The sequence below is a fragment of the Bufo gargarizans genome, chromosome 2 (genome assembly GCF_014858855.1).
Source record: "Bufo gargarizans isolate SCDJY-AF-19 chromosome 2, ASM1485885v1, whole genome shotgun sequence".
Taxonomy (NCBI): Eukaryota; Metazoa; Chordata; class Amphibia; order Anura; family Bufonidae; genus Bufo; species Bufo gargarizans.
In genome coordinates, this window is record NC_058081.1 from 223,034,361 (window position 1) to 223,054,177 (window position 19,817).

The window sequence follows — 19,817 nt, forward strand, 5'->3', positions numbered from 1 at the left end:
AGCAAACTAGAGAGAACACATTTATGAAAAAAAAGACTATAGGAGTAATTTTTCAAGCCCTGCACTCCAGAAGTCTGAGTTCAAAAAGTCCCCAAAATAGGGCTTTGTGACTTTTTGATTTTGCAACATTTTGCATTTTTACAATACTGACTAGTAGACATGATCGGCTCTGTTAACAAGTTTCGCTCCAGATTGATCAACTGCGCCTTTTTAAAAAGTCACAAAAACTGTTGTATTCTTACTCCAGTAAAAGAGTGGTATTGAAAGTAGAGTAAAATTTTAAGACAGAAATATTAGTCTTTAAGATTCACCAAATTTGTCAAACATTGTGCACCATTTGATACATCTGGTGCAAATTCCGGCAACGCGGACTCCTCCAAAACTGACTTTAAAAGTTCCTGTCATGATGACTGTATTTTAGGATATGCATGCTTTGTTATAGTCAGTAATTAGGAGAAAAAATGCAATATAATGCAATTTTCTTTATGTAGGTATTTCTTTATACTTGATATTGAGATACTACAGAAGAATAAGCAAAGCTACACGTAGCAATCACCTTCTCTGTATGGGACAGTGATCGCTACAACAATTGCTTGTATCCCCATACAGATTCATTGTTTCTGGGCAGCAGATCCCTGTTTGGATAGGATGATCTGCTGCCCCTAAAGAATCATTCATGAGTGAATTCATGGTGTTTTGACCAGATGAATGAATGTTTGCTGTTTTATCAAGTGATTGGTGGCACTTTTACACAGGGCAACTATCAAGAACAAGCCCTGATAATTGCCTCACATGTCTGGCCTTTACTTGTGCTGCACAGTCAATTGAACAAAAATGAAAACATTAAAATCAATATCAAAATTACTGTTTATTGTTTCAATTACCTCTTTGAAACAGTTAAAAACTATTTATAAGTTATATGTATCCCAAAATGGAAGCATTCAAAACAGCTTATCTTTTTTGGATTTTTGAATGTCACAATAAACAAAAAAACACTTTGGAGCTTCTTTTTTTTAACTGATATACTCCCCTTCTGTGCCATTGCATGCCACTTTGCAGCAGAATCTGCAACTTTTCCCTGCGCACGCCACTTTTTCGACTGGTTAAGAATAGAGGACGTGGTTTGGGCAGGGAAGCAGGAGGGCAGGTAGGCCTATCTCATTCATCATTTTCTATGCCATAGAAAGTTACTTGAATCTGTGCCAGCAAGGAAGCTGGTGTAGATTTACGTTTATCGCATGGCCATGGCCTGCTGGAGGAATTACCAAAGTCCACGGTGTAAATCACCAATCTTAAAAAATGAGCCTCTTAGGATCTACATAGGCCAAGTCTAAAGGGAATCTGTCAGTAGGAAATTCACTGTTAAACCAGACACAATGGCTTGTAGGGTTAGTTCAGCTGAATGAAATGATAACTTTGACTTAGGCTAGTTCTACACTAGTGTTCAGAAATCCAGAAGGCTGATCCAGCAGGCAATAGCCTGCGAAAGGTCTTTGGATCTGACGTTGCTGGACACTGCCTGAATGCCCGCTGGCCTCATTTACTGTAATGGGAACTGACAAAGATCTGGCCGCAACCCAACAAATATGCAGTACATCAGCCATACAAATACCACTGTGAACATATAGTTAATGGGGCCAGCGTTCAAGCAAATGCCGGAGCCAGAGAGTTCATCAGGGAACAGCCTGACGGATCTCTGAATGCTAATGTGAAACTAGCCTTAGTAATCCATTGGTAGAAGATGCACACTCAATTGCACCAGTGTCGGTCCCTAGTCACGATGTGCACCCTTGTTTCTCCTGCTTCCTCTGCCATTCCCTCCCCCTACTTCATGATTAACAAGGCCAGGCAGGAAGACTATGCAGGAACCTAGTCCTGACAACTAAGTAGTATAGGTAGAGGCTGACAATGGAAGCAGGTGGAGCAAGGGCCCGCCCTCAGTGCACTTATCTACTCATTTGCATATGACTTAATATTACACTTATTACTAAGTGAAAAGTATCATTACATTCAGCTGAGCTAGCCCTACAATACATTGTAAATGGTTTAACAGTGACTGCCCTGATGATAGACAGCACACAGTCATGCAATAACAATAGCAGTAGTACGGGTCATAACGAGCAGCTTAGTGACTTTCAACATGTTGCTGTTATAGGATGGCAACTTTTACTCCCTTGGTCTAATTTCTGCCCTGCTATTGCACTACTTTGTGAAGAGGAAACATCCGAGTATCACAGGTCACAGCACGGTGCGAGAGAGAAGGATTGATGGTGACAAATCAGTGAGTGGAAAATGAATAATGGTTCAGGCTGTTTTTCACAATTCATTTCTACACAAAATGAATTGTACTTAAAGGCCAAAAGGTATTGCAAAACCTACAAGCAAGCTTTATTTCGTAATACAATTAAAAACACATATAAACCAAACTGTGAAGACAAATGAATCACAGACACTCCTGTGTAAATGGTATGTGACAAATGTGCAAATAATGGGTGGCATACAGATTAGGTAATATACATAATAATGCTGGCCCAACTATGAAAGTGAATACCTTATATGAATTGAAAAAACTTTGCACCTTTCAACTGCCCTAGTGATCAAGCACAATCGCGCACATGGTTTACAGGATAGGTAGTTTTTATAAATGTAACACTTATAAAACATACACAACAATATTACTATTGCTGAGTGCTAAATATACAACTGGAGGTTTCAAGGCGCTTAGATAAGTGGATAATCGTTTAGAAGATTAACTACATGATTGCAATTAATTTAAAGTCAGTGACAGGCCATCATTTAAATGTACTTTTAAACTTAAATGACAACCAATTTGAAAAACATATTTCACATCTTAGGGAATCTATCAGCCATAATGCTTAGTAGGGGTTGAAACTGCTGGTTAAAAATATACCCTTCTTCTCTTGATCCAAGTTTGCGTTTAGAAAAATTAAGGATATTATATTATATAAATATTCAAGTTAGGGATAAGTGCACTAAAGGACAGGTCTTAGAGAAGGGAGTGTCCATGGAAGCTAAGTGGAAGGCCTAGGGTATACTAAGTGTCTAAGGTCCACTGCTCAGTGCACTTAAGTCCTAATTTGCATATTTTAAAAGCACGTATTTTCCCTAAATGCAGCAATGGATCGAGGAAAGAAAGGTATAGCCTTTCCAGGAAATAATGGCTGGTTTTAACAGGCTTGATTCTGCTGACAGATGCCCTTTAAAGGGGTTATACCCTGAATTATGTAAAAAAAAAAAAAAATCAGACATCATATAGTACATGACAATACCTTTCTTACAAATCTAGAACCAGCCCTGTACCTCACATGGGTCCAGAGATCTCCACATTCACTGCTCCAATTACTCTTCTAGATTATCTTTAGCCTGGCAGTAAAGGTCAGGGAACTAGTTCGTTAACGAACCAGGTTTGTTCCAAACTTTGCATCATTGTTTCAGATGGTGAAGGAACCCGAACCTTTTCAGGTTCATTTTGGACAAATCCAGTAAAATGGCACATAGCTCCATGTAGTGCATATGTTGAGTGGAAAAAAAACACTAGGGAGGAAGAGGGGTGCTCTCTCGACCCTGAGAGGACGTGGGGAGGAAAGGCTAACCCTGATTGGCTCACGGGCTGACAGACAGCCTAGATGAGCCAATCAGTGCTGCAGCAGGCAGGGAGGCGACCTAGCAGAACGAGCAGAACATCATTCTGTGCTGGGCGCCGTATGAGGGTGGATGACTCTTACATTGTCACCCAGAAAATACATCTTAGGGAGTCAGGGTCAGTCAGAAATCACAATCAAGCTTGTATTCTATTGCCAGGGACATTTAAGGGAAAGGCTATAATTAGACAGAATAAGAATTGTGTGTGTAGAATAGGGACATGCAGGGAAGCTGTCAGCCAGGGAGTAAGAAGTGAGGAGCTGAGGCTGGCTGTGCCTCCTAGCATAGCTGCAGATACCTGCAAACTCATAACTTTAATTTTTTTCCCATTTTAAAAGAAATGCTTTTATTTGGGAAGGGGGGGGGGCTGGAATAAGCGCAAAGCTGTACAACACGTGTTCTACACAATAGCACTTAGTAAAAAATCTTAGTAAAAACACTAGAAATACTAGTGCAATCTCCATGTTAGGGCATCTCACATAGATAGTGTATTTTTTTAAAAAGTTTGAAAAAACATTAAACATGCAGGGTAGCAGACAAAAACATCAGTAATTGATAAAGTAACATTAGGGCTAAATTCATTTATTATTATCTCCTGTCACGGTGCGGTTCACTATGACAGTTGTAGCTGTGTAGGCTGGCTGCATGCTCTCTTGCGTACTGGCTGCAGGCCGAAACCTGTGTATGCTGGTTACTTGGGGCCTGCGTGCTGGCTGCGGTGTCTTGTGTGAACTATGCCCGTGTGTGTGTTCTCCCCGTGTCTGCATCTCTGTGCCTTGCAGGCTGGCTGCAGGCTCCCTTGCGTACTTGGCTGCAGGCCGACACCTATGTATGCTGGTTGCTTGGTACTGCATGCTGACTGCGGTGTAGTGTGTTAACTGTGGCCTGTGTTTGTGTCTTCCCGTGTCTGCATCGCTGTGGGTGTTCCATGCATGCTGGTTCTGTGATGCGTGCTAGCTGCAGCCTTGTGTGGGAACATGACCTGACTATGCATGTCTGTTTGTATCACAGTGCGGTTCTGTTACTCGTTGTTATGTAGGCAGGCTGCCTGTAACCTCGTACTGGCTACAATTCTTCTGTGTATGCTGGCTGTCGTTCGGGCATTCTGGCTGCAACATTCTGTGTCTGGTGTGACCTGACACTTGTGATTGCATGTTTCATAGTTCTGGTACTCCTGGTTCTGATGGGGTTAACATTCCCTGGTCTGCTCCTGGGTGTGGCTTATCAGGTGCCCTCCTTGTGCAGCTATTTCTATCTGTGAGGCTTAGGGTCAGTCTGTCTTGTGTCTTTCTGGGTGCAGCACCTTGCTGCTCACTCAGGGTGTCAGTATTTCTTGTGTCTTACTGGGTGTAGCCCCTTGCTGGGGTTTTGCCATCTGCCCTTGTTTGTGGCGTTGCCTGGTAATGTGATGTTATGTCCTTGTCTGATCTTCTGTACCTGTCCTGTAGGTTTTTTATGTTGTTATCCTTGTCCATGCCTTGTCTGTTGTTCTGTACTACTGTTGGGCGCGAATATTCAAATCCCGAATATTAATCCCGAATATTGGCACTTTGAGAATTCACGAATATTTAGACTATAGTGATATATATTCGTAATTTCGAATACTCTAGATTTTTTTTTTTCATCAGTAACCTCCCTCCTTGCTTGTGGGCCAATGAGAAGGCTGCAATGTCTTTGTCTGAGCTTAGCAACTTCCCTAGCAACCAATAGGAAAGCTGCCTACCCCTTACTATATAATTATATATTTTCTACAGTTTTTTAAAGTTCTGAGAGACAGAGCAGTGTTATTGCTGTGCTCTGTGCTTTCCACACTAAATTAGATAGATAGTTAGATAGCTTATATATATAATACAGATAGTTAATGTAGGTTATATCCTGATATAGTGTGCAGTAGCTGTTGCAGTGCAGTGTGTTAGGTAGTGTCATAGGTTCTGCTGTCCATACATACATGCAGACCAACCATTTTCTCCAGTCTCAGGAAACTTCTAGCAGCTTGGAAAATGTAGCAAAAGTGAGCCACGCCTGTATTTCACATGCATTAGGCGAATATTACATTGCCGATTTTTTGCAATCAAGAAAATAACACAAATTCGAATATACACCCTGCCGCTTATCAGTATTCTGTACCTGTTCTCTCTCTGGATCCAATCTGTTCCTTGTGTAGCCTAGCAGTGCTCTAACTACATCTGATAGCTTGGCAATGCTAACTGCTTCTGATCTAGTCTGTTTCTTGTCTGCCCTGAAGTGCATTACTGCTTCTGTTCCTGTGTTTGTCCTGCCTTCGGGAGAGGGTACCTGGGTTCTCCGGAGGGAGGATCGCTAGTCTGTGTGCATCTCAGCCTGAGACCGCCATGCTTCCATTCCATATGGGGTCCAGGCATCTGCTTCTGTGCTGGTTCCCGCTTGTATTGTCATCTGATCCATGTCCTGTATTTGGTTGGGTTCTAGTCCTGTTGTCTGTTTCCGCTGGTGCGTGCAGCGAGGTTACTTGCAGGTAATAGCCAAGTGTACCAGGACCTTCCTAGAGGTGCGACTAGTGAGCCCTCGGCCCAGTTCATCCCCCACCTCCAGGGGCTCTGTGAACAATGGGGCTCACTGTCTCTCATCACTCTGGATTTTGCATCTGGTCTGCCGGTGCACTTGGTTCTGTGATAGTGCTACCACTATTGCCTAACCTGCTTTACTGTCATGTGCTTTTATTTCATGTGTAATATAGTACTCTATTGGTCCCTGGTCTGAATATTGCCTTTGGCTTGCTTGCATGTCGTTTCGGATGTCTGCCTTTGGGTCTCCAGCAGGTGACATCTCCACACAACTTTTTATTTGGGGGAGGTGTTGAATTTAATTAAACCAGAACATAGGTGATCATTACAGAGTCACTCAGACATCATTTACTATTGCTGTCATTCGAGAGGTTGGAGAGGAGGGAGGGAAAAAATAAAAAATAAAAAAAATTAAGAGATATCAAGTTTTCCTAAAAATTCCAAATCCTAGGAGACTAGAGGGTGTTTTTTCAAGACTTTGGTCTGATCTGAATCGATTTGGGTCCAAACTGAACTTTAAAAAAAAAAAATGGCTGAACCTGAACCAAACCGAGTCTTGAATGGTTCTCTCATATATACCTGGTAGCTCAGGGGCATATTTTTCTACTTCAGCTCTCTCCCTGTAACTGTCACAGCTTCTAATAGAACATATGAAGATTTAAACTGAGTACTTTCGACCAACTGAGTGAGACGGACAAAAAAAAGGGAAAAGATCAAACAGCAGGTGGTGCCATACAGATACATTTTATTGAATCGCTCAATGGTTATACTAGATTTTTAATGTCATGCAATTACAAAAGAATTCAGATCCAGGTTCTGGTTTGAATAAATGTAGAATATGTTTTGTGACACAGCCCATTTAAGAGTTGTCTGGGTTCCAAATGGATGGATACCAGCTAACCCTTAAGATTACAAATATGGCTAAACAAATTTGCATACGTGCCCAATGTCTATTAGTGAATGAACACAAAAATTTGATTATCGAATTCTCTACCTATACAAAGCATTCCTGCTATTTTTGATGTGCTCTAATGCGTCTGTGGTTGTAATAGGTAGCCTGGACATGGGAAATAAATGCACAGATAATTATTTACTATTCATCGGCTTATGGTGTCTTTATAGGAATACAAATTTTGTACAGAGTTCAGCATAGGCCATCAAGAAGACATTAGAGGGGATCTTTTTAGAGCCAATAACCAAGTAAGAGTATCTTGTAGGGTGGGTAGAAGCCTGGAATCTGGGCAAACATTATTATTTTTCCTGATTTACTGCTAGACCCTAAACTGAAGTGTAGTCATTAACCAATTCAGGATCAGGATAATTTCAATCTTTTGAACCATACACTGTTTAGCTATTTTTCACATTCGTTAGTTTAACAACTCTAACTTTATTTCTTGGGTGGTCCACTAGCCTAAGTTTACTGGCAGGCACTTGTAATGCACTAGCCTTACTAAAAGATTCACATTATAGCCTAGTCAGCATGATAAATGAGCTCTTTTGTTTAATTAAATTTATATGTGAAATTTACATGAAAAAGAGTCTGCAAAAAAGTCCTCCCAAAACATAAAACTTCTTTTTGGCAAAGCAAAATTTAATGTTGTAATATACAGTATCTGTTTCCACACTTATTGTGTAAGGTGTGAAACAAATCTTAGGATGTATTTTACTTAGCTATTTAACTGGGTTTTTGTTTTTGTTTTTTACAAGTCAGAATATTGGTACGTTGTAGATGCCTTACAGGAAAAGGAAAAGAAACTCTTGAGAAATCATTCATTAATCTTTGTCATTAGTATTACAGAAATGCAGCCGCTTAAACCTAGAAAGGAGATACATATCCTGGAGCAAAAAAACTGAAAATGTTTAGTGTGTAGAACTTCCAAAATTTCCCTATCATTATTAATGGCAAGGCATGGCTTGTCATAACAAATGAAGAAGAAAATGCTGCAACAAAATGGTCTGAATTATTACAACAAACTAGAAAGTATTATGTTTTTCAATTAAAATAAGTTAAATTATTTTACACTTTTATTATTGGATTAAAGGGGTTATTCTGCAGTTTATATTGATGAGTTATCGCTAGGATAGGGTCCAACGCCCGACACTGATCAGCTGTTTGACAAGGATATAGTGCTCCATGCATGCGTTGTTTCCTGATAATGACACTGGGCGTAGTGTAATTACAAGTACTCGCTCCAGTCACTTGATTGCGGACCCACAACACACCCACCCGGCACCCCTATAGAAATGCCTATTCTTGTCCGCAGCTGCGGACAAGAATAGGACATGTTCTATTTTTTGCGGAGCTGCGGACCCGAAGATCGGGGCCGCGCTCCGCAATTGCGGATGCAGAAAGCACACTGTGTGCTGTTCGCATCCATTCCGTCCGCATAGAGAATGAATGGGCCCTCCGCACCCATTCCGCAAAATTGCGGAACGGATGCGGACCCATTTTGTGGACGTGTGAATGGAGCCTAATAAAGAGAAAGGAGCGGTCGCATGGTGCGCTACCTCCTCTTTAAACAGCTAATCTTCAAGGGTGCCAGGTGTTGGACCCAGAGACAAGTGAAGTTTTAATACATGCAAATATGTCTCTAGGAGCAATGGGGACATTGCCACTACATACAGTATACAGGCTGTGCTCTCTCTGCAACTGCTGCCTCCTCTGCACTTTAATTGACAGGGCCAGACACTGAAAACATCATAATTAATGTTGAGCATGAATATTCAAATAGCAAATTTTCTATTGCGAATATTGCCACTTTGAAAATTTGCGAATATTTAGAATATAGTGCTATATATTAGTTATATATATATTTTTTCCATCTGAACACATGATTCTTCTCTGCTTCTTGCTTGTGGGCCAATGAGAAGGACGCAATGTCAAGTTCACAACAATACTTAGTGCACCAATCAGTAATCTGTAGTCAGACCTGCTAAAATGTGAAGTTGCACGTAGTGCGGAACAATATTCTAAACACTGCGGATTAGCGCAATCGCTAATGTTCTGCCGTGCCAACCATTTTCTCCATTCTCAGGAAACTTATACCAGCTTGAAAAACGTAGCCAATGTGACCCACGCCTGTATTTCGCATTACGAATTAGCATTTCACGATTTTTACATTGCCAATTTATCACATTCAATAAAATAATCTCAAATTCTCAAAATTCACGAATATATAACGAATATTCTACTAAATATTCGGGAAATATCACAAATTTGAATATAGCCCCTGTCGCTCATCACTAATCATAATGCCTGGCCCTGTCAATCAAAGTGCATCGTTCACTGCATTTTCAGAGAAAGCAGAGCTCCTAGGTGTAAAAACAACATCACCGTTGCTCCTAGAGACTCATTTACATACACTCACCTAAAGAATTATTAGGAACACCTGTTCTATTTATCATTAATGAGATTATCTAGTCAACCAATCACATGGCAGTTGCTTCAATGCATGTAGGGTTGTGGTCCTGGTCAAGACAATCTCCTGAACTCCAAACTGAATGTCAGAATGGGAAAGAAAGGTGATTTAAGCAAATTTGAGCGTGGCATGGTTGTTAGTGCCAGACGGGCCGGTCTGAGTATTTCACAATCTGCTCAGTTACTGGGATTTTCACGCACAACCATTTCTAGGGTTTACAAAGAATGGTGTGAAAAGGGAAAAACATCCAGTATGCGGCAGTCCTGTGGGCGAAAATGCCTTGTTGATGCTAGAGGTTAGAGGAAAATGGGCCGAATTTAAGCTGATAGAAGAGCAACGTTGACTGAAATAGCCACTCGTTACAACCGAGGTATGCAGCAAAGGATTTGTGAAGCCACAACACGCACAACCTTGAGTCGGATGGGCTACAACAGCAGAAGACCCCACCGGGTACCACTCATCTCCACTACAAATAGGAAAAAGAGGCTACAATTTGCACGAGCTCACCAAAATTGGACTGTTGAATACTGGAAAAATGTTGCCTGGTCTGATGAGTCTCGATTTCTGTTGAGACATTTAAATGGTAGAGTCCGAATTTGGCGTAAACAGAATGAGAACATGTATCCATAATGCCTTGTTACCACTGTGCAGGGTGGTGGTGTAATGGTGTGCGGGATGTTTTCTGGGCACACTTTAGGCCCCTTAGTGCCAATTGGCCATCGTTTAAATGCCACGGGCTACCTGAGTATTGCTTCTGACCATGTCCATGCCTTCATGACCACCATGTACCCATCCTCTTATGGCTACTTCCAGCAGGATAATGCACCATATCACAAAGCTCGAATCATTTCAAATTGGTTTCTTAAACATGACAATGAGTTCACTGTGCTAAAATGGCCCCTACAGTCAGCAGATCTCAACCCAATAAAGGATCTTTGGGATGTGGTGGAAGGGGAGCGTCATGCCCTGGATGTGCATCCCTCAAATCTCCATCAACTGCAAGATGATATCCTATCAATAAGGGCCAACATTTCTAAAGAATGCTATCAGCCCCTTGTTGAATCAATGCCACGTAGAATTAAGGCAGTTCTGAAGGCAAAATGGGGTCCAACACCGTATTAGTATGGTGTTCCTAATAATTCTTTAGGTGAGTGTATATTAAAACAGCATTTTTCTCAGCAACGCTGGCACATATGAACATGGGACCAACACAGATGCTTTCAGCTGCCAAGCGCGCATGTAATAGGTCAGCCAGTTTCATAGGTACAAATCTGCTGACAGATGCCCTTTAATTTCCACCCTAAAAATTAAATACAAGTACACTATATGTACCCCAAAAGTGGTTCCTAAAAAAATCATACCGCAAAGTTCAAGATCTTAAATAGCTAAATTGAAGAAAAAAAATTAAAAAGTTATTACCATTGGAACACAAAGAAGGAAAACATTACTGATTGTTAAGGCTAAAATGAGTTATGTCACTTAGGGGTTAAAATGCACTTCAATCACCTGAGTTGTGCTCAAACTATATTTACGTCATACATAAATAAAAAATCTACAATAAAAAAGTGACGTTTTCTGGTTGTTTTTTCCAATTGCAATGTGACTTTTGGAGGGTTAATGTGAATGATGCTGCTGGTGACAACTATAAGGTCTAACAACAAATGGATGAAGCTATTATAAGGGATGTCAGCTCAGAGTCCCACAGATACATACATATGTTAGGTAGGTAAAATATTTGCAACAGCTAAACATTCTAGTTAAAAAAAAATGCACCTCAATAGCAATAGAGGATTTCTATGATTGAAAGAGGAGCAGACAATTAAAGCAATACTTGAAATCCTAATTTTTTTTCTAGAAACCTGTTGGAGAGACAAAGAAGAAGAACAAATAGTTTTGCAGCTTAAGATTTCATCCATGACAATAAGGATTCCAGTTTCTGCTGACTGCATTTTCACCTCCAAATCTATCAGGTCAGCAAGAGGTAATGTTTTCATTCAAACATACCTGTTAAGTTGACCTACGTTTTAACATAAACAAAGCCTTTTAGATGCAGACACCTGAAATACTGGGGGTTTTAATCCTGGCTCCAGTGTGTGTCTTTGAAAAGGAAAGAACGCCGCCTGATATGTCTTTGAATAAGCATTCTCTGATTTAATGCACAAATTCACAATGAACAGCAGAATCTATTGTCCTCTGCATAGATTGTAAAGAGGTAGCAAGGAAAGTCGGAGAAAAAAGTCACTGATATTTCATAGTTTGTACAAATAAAAAGCAAGCCATTAAACTCAAGTCTTTGATCAGCTACAGTTCTGACATGTAACAGATAAATATTACTAACCCCTTCCCAACACCCGTCGTACATGCATAGCGTAGTAAAAGGGAAATCCTGTAAAGCGCCATACATATACAGTGCACTGGTCAGGTGGGCACAGAAGTGGTCCATGCCCATTCATCACAGGGGCCAGGCTACATCTCCCAGCATCGTTGAAAACGCTAATGCTGCCAGATTAACCCCTAATAAACAATGCTGACCGCAGCATATAAGGGGTTTACAGATGGAGGGATTTCCTTCTTTGAACCCATCAGCTACCCAAGCTGTGATGACGGAGTGTCGGTTGCTGTGGCCCACCAGCAACTGAGGTATATGAGGCCTAGCCTCCAGGCTGGGTCTCATACGTAACTGTAAGTGTAATAGCAACAGTTTCAAAGCAGTACAATTTGGCATGTATTGTACTGCATTGAAACAGGGGTGAGACCGTGCAATGATGAAGTTCCATGGTGGGTGTGAAGGAAATCATATAGACTCCATCTTGCTACCTTCTTCTTACAGTAGGCTCTTCCCCTCCCATATTCTCATACTCTCTGATTTTCATGCTGGTGCTTGCATTTTTATATAATCTCCAGAACACAATATTCTAAACTGAAGATTGAATGTTTTGTCTTCACTTTTGTGAGAGTTTCACTGCTTTTTGGCCTAAAGCCATTATGATATGCTGTCGGTATATATATACACTCTTGTGGAAATAAAGTTTGAAGTCATTTTAGGGAGAACACACCGCCTGGGTTTCTGTGATGATTTTCCCGAGCTGCTCGACTTAAAGGGAGTCTGTCACCACATTTGAGCATATTAGACTGATCAAATAGCGTTATATGTGCCACCGAGAACTTAAAAACGGTACCTTTGTTGTGTCTAATGGAGTTTTCTTTCAGCCAAAAATGAACTTTTAAGATTCTGTAAATGCGCCCTCTCAAGTGCCCAGGGCGGCGTCTCAATTGTCCGAGCCCCAGGCAGCACCTCCTCAACGGCTCATAACCCCGCCCTCCGTGTGCCTCTTCCCGCCCGTTTACTCTTCTCCTCTCTCCTTTTCCACTGCGCCCGCTACGAATTTGACTGCGCAGCTGCAGTGGAAAAGGAGAGAGGAGGAGAGTAAACGGGCGGGCAGAGGCACACGGAGGGCGGGGTTATGAGCCGTTGAGGAGGTGCTGCCTGGGGCTCGGACGATTGAGACGCCGCCCTGGGCACTTGAGATGCCCAGATCTGTGCCCATTTTACTGTAGTTATGTCCAGATATGTGCCCCTTCACAGTATTTATGCTCAGATATGTGCTCCCTTCACAGTAGATATGCCCAGATATGTGCCCCCTTTACAGTAGTTATGCCCAGATATGTGCCCCCTTCACAGTAGTTATGGTCAGATACAGTGTGTGCTCCCTTCACAGCAGTTATGTCCAGATATGTGCCCCCTCATAGTAGTTATGCCCATATATGTGCCCCTTTACAGTAGTTATGCCCAGATATGTGCCCCTTCACAGTAGTTATACACAAATATGTGCCTCCTTCACGGTAGCTTTGCCCATATATACTCTCTCACTTAGTCCCTCTGACATTTCATGCTCCAATGCTCTCCCTTGCCCTGCGCTGTAAAGCACTGTTTTGTTAACATTTTTATATTTCTAGGCAGCGACGTCATCGCCACTGATGAGCGGCTTTACAGGCTGGGGTAGAGCTAAATCCTGTCCATTAGTGCTGGTAATGTCACTGGGCTCACTACTAGGTGGAAGTCCCCCCCCCCATAGTACCCCCAGTGGTAATAAGGCTCCCTACAGTGCCCTCAGTACTAATAAAGCCTTCCTATAGAAATAAGGCCAATCTATAAGACACTCCTATGGAGCACTCAGTAGTAATAATGCCCCCCACCACTGCACACAGTATTTATAATGTTCCCTGCAGTGCTCCCTGTAATTATAATGCCCCTTGCTGTACCCCCTGGAGTTATAATTCTCTCTGTAGTGCCCCCATAAATTATGATGCCTGTCCTCTCCCTACAGTCTTCTATACAATACAGTCCCATGTAAATAACATTACTCCTCTCTCTCTCTCCAGTATTCTATACCATGCAGTTCCATGTAAATAACACCGGTCCTCTTCCACCAGTATTCTATATGATACAGTCCTATGTAAATACCCTCTCTTCATTACAATCTTCTATAACATACAGTCCCATATAAATAACTTAAATCCCCTCCTTCAGCCCCCTCCAACAAATAGTCCCATGAAAATAATATCACTCCTTTCCCTCCAGTCCTATATACCATGCAGTCCCATGTAAATAACACCTGTCCTCTCCAACCAGTCTTCTATACCATGCAGTCCCATGTAAATAACACCGGTCCTCTCACACCAGTAGTCTATATGATACAGTCCAATGTAAATAACCTCTCTTCCTTATAGTCTTCTATAAAATACAGTCCCATGTAAATAACTCAAATCCCCTCCTTCAGCCCCCTCCAACACATAGTCCCATGTCAATAACATCACTCCTTACCCTCCAGTAGTGTTGGACGAGCATGCTAATTTTACTCGAGTCTACACAGCCAATAAACATCTAGGTAACTGCTGCCATTCACTGTAATGCCGTAGCCATGTTGGCTACTGGCATTACAGTGATTGGCTGTCCGGAACGCATCATCGGGTGCTATATAGCACGTGTTTGGCTCACTCTTAGTCACGGAGAGCTGGAGAGCAGAAGGGAGAGATAGTGTAGGGAGTGAAATAGGAATATTTTAGAATTTATACTTGTCATAGACCCAAAAGTCCCTTTAAGGACAATTGTTGTGTGTGGCATATTGTTGTGTGCGGCAGCAATGTCTATTTTTAGAGCAACCTGCGCAAAATTGTTAAAACTTGTTAAAGACCCAAAAGTCCTTTTAAGGACTATTGTGTGTGGCAGCAATATATATTTTAAATGCAACCTGCACTAATTTGTTAAAACTTGTTAGAGACCAAAAAGTCCTTTTAAGGACTATAGTTGTATCTGGCAGCAATATAAAACTAGACTGCAATTGTTTGGCCGCTGCAGACAGCAACATTATCTGTGCTACATCTCCTGTCTAATGTGTACGCAGCCTAAATATCAGTGACATTCATTCTGTGTAGTTTTTCATTAGGCGGTGGTGACAGCAACATTACTTGCGCTATACCTCCTGTTTAACGTGTGCGCATCCTAAAAATATCTGTGATATTCTGTGTACTTTATTTGCGCATACACTTACAAAACGTGCGCTACTGTACGTGGGACATACTTGCAAGCATATATACCATTTATTATGTGCAAGGCGAGCAGTAAGGGAGGGGGTAGTGGCCGTGCAGCCGATGGTGCACGAAGAGGCCGTGGCCCTGGGCGCGGTGAAACTTTGCCTGCTGCCAGAGCACAAGTAACACACTCATCCACGATACCTAGCTTCATGTCCCAGTTTGCAGGGCGACGCAGGACACCACTCTCAAAGTCAGACCAGTGCAACCAGGTGGTCGGTTGGATTGCAGCAAATAATGCTTCCAGTCAGTTAAGCACGGGGAATGGCAATTAGTGTTTCACGAGGTGGATAATGATGATGATGAGACACAGTTGCCAATAAGTCAACCGCAATTAGTGTCTCAAGAGGTTCATGATGAGGATGAGACACAGTTGCCAATAACTGAGGTTGTTGTTAGGTCAACAAGTTAGGAGGATGAACAGAGTGAGGAAGTGGAAGAGGAGGTGCTGTAATTCACCCCCATAATGACATTAACCGGACACACCGTGGAATATTGAAGAAACAATAAAGATTGGAGCGCTCCATAATCTTCTATCCGGAAAACTGTTTGATGACAACAGGATCAAATAAGTTACTCTCGCGATTCTTTTATAGTAACCACGTGACACGTACTCACGAACGAGGACGCCAACGGCAAGAGAAGAAAGCTGTACGGCGCGGTGAGTAGTGGCTTGCGAGATAGAATCTCTAGCCATCGGTCCCGATCTTCTACGGGTAAGATACATACTATTGGCTTACTCACCACCTGTATACAACTGCCAGCGATATTATTGGCAAAGTTTTCAACTGTAATAACAGGACTGTCTCTGCCGAATCATTGTATGTGTACAGTGTACTGTATAGTCTAAAGTGACTAGAGTGACTTTTCCTTTTCAGGGGAACACTAGGAGATTCGAAATATATCTTTACCTGATCTCCTAAACACTGCCAAGACCAAAAGGATTCGTCCTTATCTGCTAACCCCAATTCCTTTGTGATAATATCAAGGAACCTTGTGCATATATGCTCTCACACGGACCTTGTGATTAGTTTTGTGAACTGCACTTTTGCGATTTTTTATTGATATTTGATATTGTGCTTTCTTTATTGTATTTTTCATTTACTACTTAGCTTTTATAGTTATCACTATGTGCTGATTTTATGATTATCGTGTACAATGTATTAAAATTGCTACTTCCAATATGACCCACATATTGAGTGCCAGTCTTACACTTTGTCTTTTCTATTTTTACCTCTTACTGATTGGGTGATCAGTCAAGACTAGAGCACCTTTTTCATTCTGAAAAGGTGGTGAGCTATTCACATTAACTATATTGTATTCAGCTGGACGATGAAGTCACTGACCCAACCTTTGAAGGTGGCAAGCCGGGTGAGGACAGCAGTATAGAGGGGGGAGGGATCTGCAGCACCACAACAGGCTGGAGGAGGCAGTGGGGTGGCAAAAGGGGGAAGGCAGGCCACACCAAACAGGCCCGCAACTGTTTCCAAACAGGTCAACAACTGTTCCCCGGAGCACCCCCTTGAGGCAATCTCCCCTGCCAAGGGATAAGTGTTCCGCAGTCTGGCACTTTTTTGAGGAAAGTGCTAACGATAAAAGAATTGTCATTTGCAAATTCTGCCGTACCAAAATGAGCAGTGGCGTGAACACTAGCAACCTCACCACCACCAGCATGATCCGCCACATGGCATCAAAGCACCCTAATAGGTGGGCCGAACGCCTGGGTCCACAACCAGTGTCTGCAGTTCACACCACTGCCTCCTCTTCCCCCGTTTTACGTGCTGGCCAATCCCCTGTCCAAGACGCAGTCCTGTATGCCTCCCACCATGCACCTGGACCTTCGCAAGCACCATCAGCTAGCACATCCACTTCTGTGTCCCAGAGCAGCGTGCAGATGTCTATAACCTAGTCAAATACCCAGCCACCTACCCATAGACCATAGCACTAAATGCACACCTTTCCAAATTGCTGGCCCTGGAAATGTTTAGGCTTGTGGACACTGAGGATTTCCGCAGCCTGATGGCGGCAGCTGTCCCATGGCACTCTGTCCCCAGCTGCCAATATTTTTCATGGTCCCAGCCTTACACACCACTATGTGTCTCGTAACATCACCAATGCCCTGACCAACGCAGTTATTGGGAAGGTCCACTTAATGACTGACACATGGACAAGTGCTTTTGGCCAGGGATGCTACATTTCCCTGACAGCACACTGGGGGAACTTTGTGGAGGCTGGGAGCGAGTCGTACACTGGGATGGCACAGGTACTACCGACTTCAAGGATTGCGGGGTCTACTTCCATCAGGGTTTCCGCCGCCACCTTCATTGGTGGCGTCAACCCTCCCTTCTCTTCCTCCTCCTCTTCCACCTCTGAATTATCATGTTGCAGCACCAGTCATCCATCAGTCAGTAGCTGGAAGCAATGTATCACTGCAGTGGGGAAGCGGCAACAAGCTGTGCCTAAACTGATCTGCTTAGGGGACAAACAGCAAACCGCCGCAGAGCTGTGGCAGAAGATAAGGGACCAGACTGAGCTTTGGCTCTCGCCACTCAACCTACAACCAGGCATGGTTGTGTCTGATAATGGCCGTAACTTGGGGGCGGCTTTGGAGCTCGGGATTCTCACACAAATACCATGCCTAGCCCATGTGTTCACCCTAGTGGTTTCTCAAAACCTACCCCAATTTGCCTGAGCTACTGGTGAAGGTGCGCCACATGTGTGCCCATTTACCAAGTCATGGACACCTTCCTCCGTTCTGGCAAAGCTGTAGCAGCGCTTGCAATTGCCATCTCACAGATTGTTGTGCGACGTGATCCCGCTCTGGAACTCCGCATTCCACATGTTGGCCAGGCTTTGTGAGCAGCATAGGGCAGTAGTGGAATATCAGCTGCAACATGGTTGTTGCCTTTCCAGTCAGCTTCCGCTCTTCACAAGCAATGAGTGGGCATTGATGTCTGACCTCTGTGAGGTTTTACGCAACTTTGAGGGATCAACACAGATGGGGTAACCATACCACTTCTGTGTATACTCAAACGCTCGCTGCTCACAATGAAGGCGGACACTTTGCATGCGGAAGAGGTGGAAATGGGGGAAGAAAGTACAGAGGGTGATAGCCAGACCACCTTCAGTTCATCTTCTCTGCGCAAATTGGATGATGAGGAGGAGGAGGAGCAGGAGGCACCCATAGAAGTTTGTACCAATAGAAGTTTTATTTCATCTGTTCAGTGTGGATGGGTAGAAGAGGACGAAAAGGATGAGGAGATTGAGAGTCATCCTACTTATGAGGACAGCAAAGTCTTGCCTGTTGGTACTCTGGCACACATGGCTGACTTCATGTTAGGCTGCCTTTCCAGTGACCTGCACGTTATACGCATTTTAGACAACACTGATTACTGGTTGTTTACCCTTCTTAACCCCCTCTACAAAATTTCTCATGTCTCATTCCTGTGGTGAAGAGGATGCGCAAAATGGTGCAATACCACAAGGTCCTTCTGGAAAAATTGCTCAAAATTTCCAGCTGACGACGCTGACTGCAGAGTATGTAGTTCCTTGGCCCACCAAGTAGGGGAGACGAGGGGAACACACAGCATTTACAACAGATGCAGGGCAACACTCTCCAAAGCCTGGGACAGTATTATGGAACTCCGCCAGCACCCTCAACCTGATGCGCGGCCTAGTGTCACAAGGAGGGAAATTTTTTGGAAGATGGTGAAGAAGTACGTAGCAGACCGTGTCAGCGTCCTCAGTGATCCCTGTGTGCCTTACAACTATTGGGTGTCCAAGCTGGACATGTTGCACGAACTGGCGCTCTATGCCTGAGAGGTGCTGGCCTGCCCCACCACCAGCGTTTTGTCAGAGCGGGTATTTAGTGCTGCTGGAGGCATTATAACTGATAAGCGCATCCTGAACTGAAACTAAAAAATGCTGATCGGTTGACTCTTATAAAAATGAACAAGGCCTGGATTGCTCCTGACTTCTCTATTCCACCAGAGGAAAGCTACTGAACATAAATGCACTCTGAATGTGGCTTTTATAGTGTATTGAATACACTGTATTCCCATGCACCCCTTCCACCACTAAAAAGGGTATATGGTTCAATCTCCCTTTTTTTCGTCCTCCTCCTCCATCATATCAACATGCTTATTAGTCTGCCCTCGCTCCTCATGTTTTAGAGGGTCAGCTCAGCAGCGGGCCCTTACTCATAATGTTTTAGAGGGTCACCAGCAGGCGCTCAACCATAATGTTTTTGAGGGTCACCAGCAGGCTCTCAACCATAATGTTTTAGAGGGTCAGCTCAGCAGCAGAGCCTCACCCCTACATTTTTATCTCGGCAGCAGGCCCTCACCCACAAAATTTTTTAGCTGGTCAACTCCGCAGCAGGCCCTCGCCCATAATGTTTTAGATGGTCAGCTCAGCAGCAGTCCATCGCCCACAACATTTTTTAGATGTTCAGCTCGGCAGCAGGTCCTCGGCGATAATGTTTTAGATGGTCATCTTGGCAGCAGGCCCTCGCCTACAATTGTTTTTCGATGGTCAGCTCGGCAGCAGGCCCTCGTCGACAATTTTTTTTAGGCGGTCAGCTCGGCAGCAGGCCCTCACC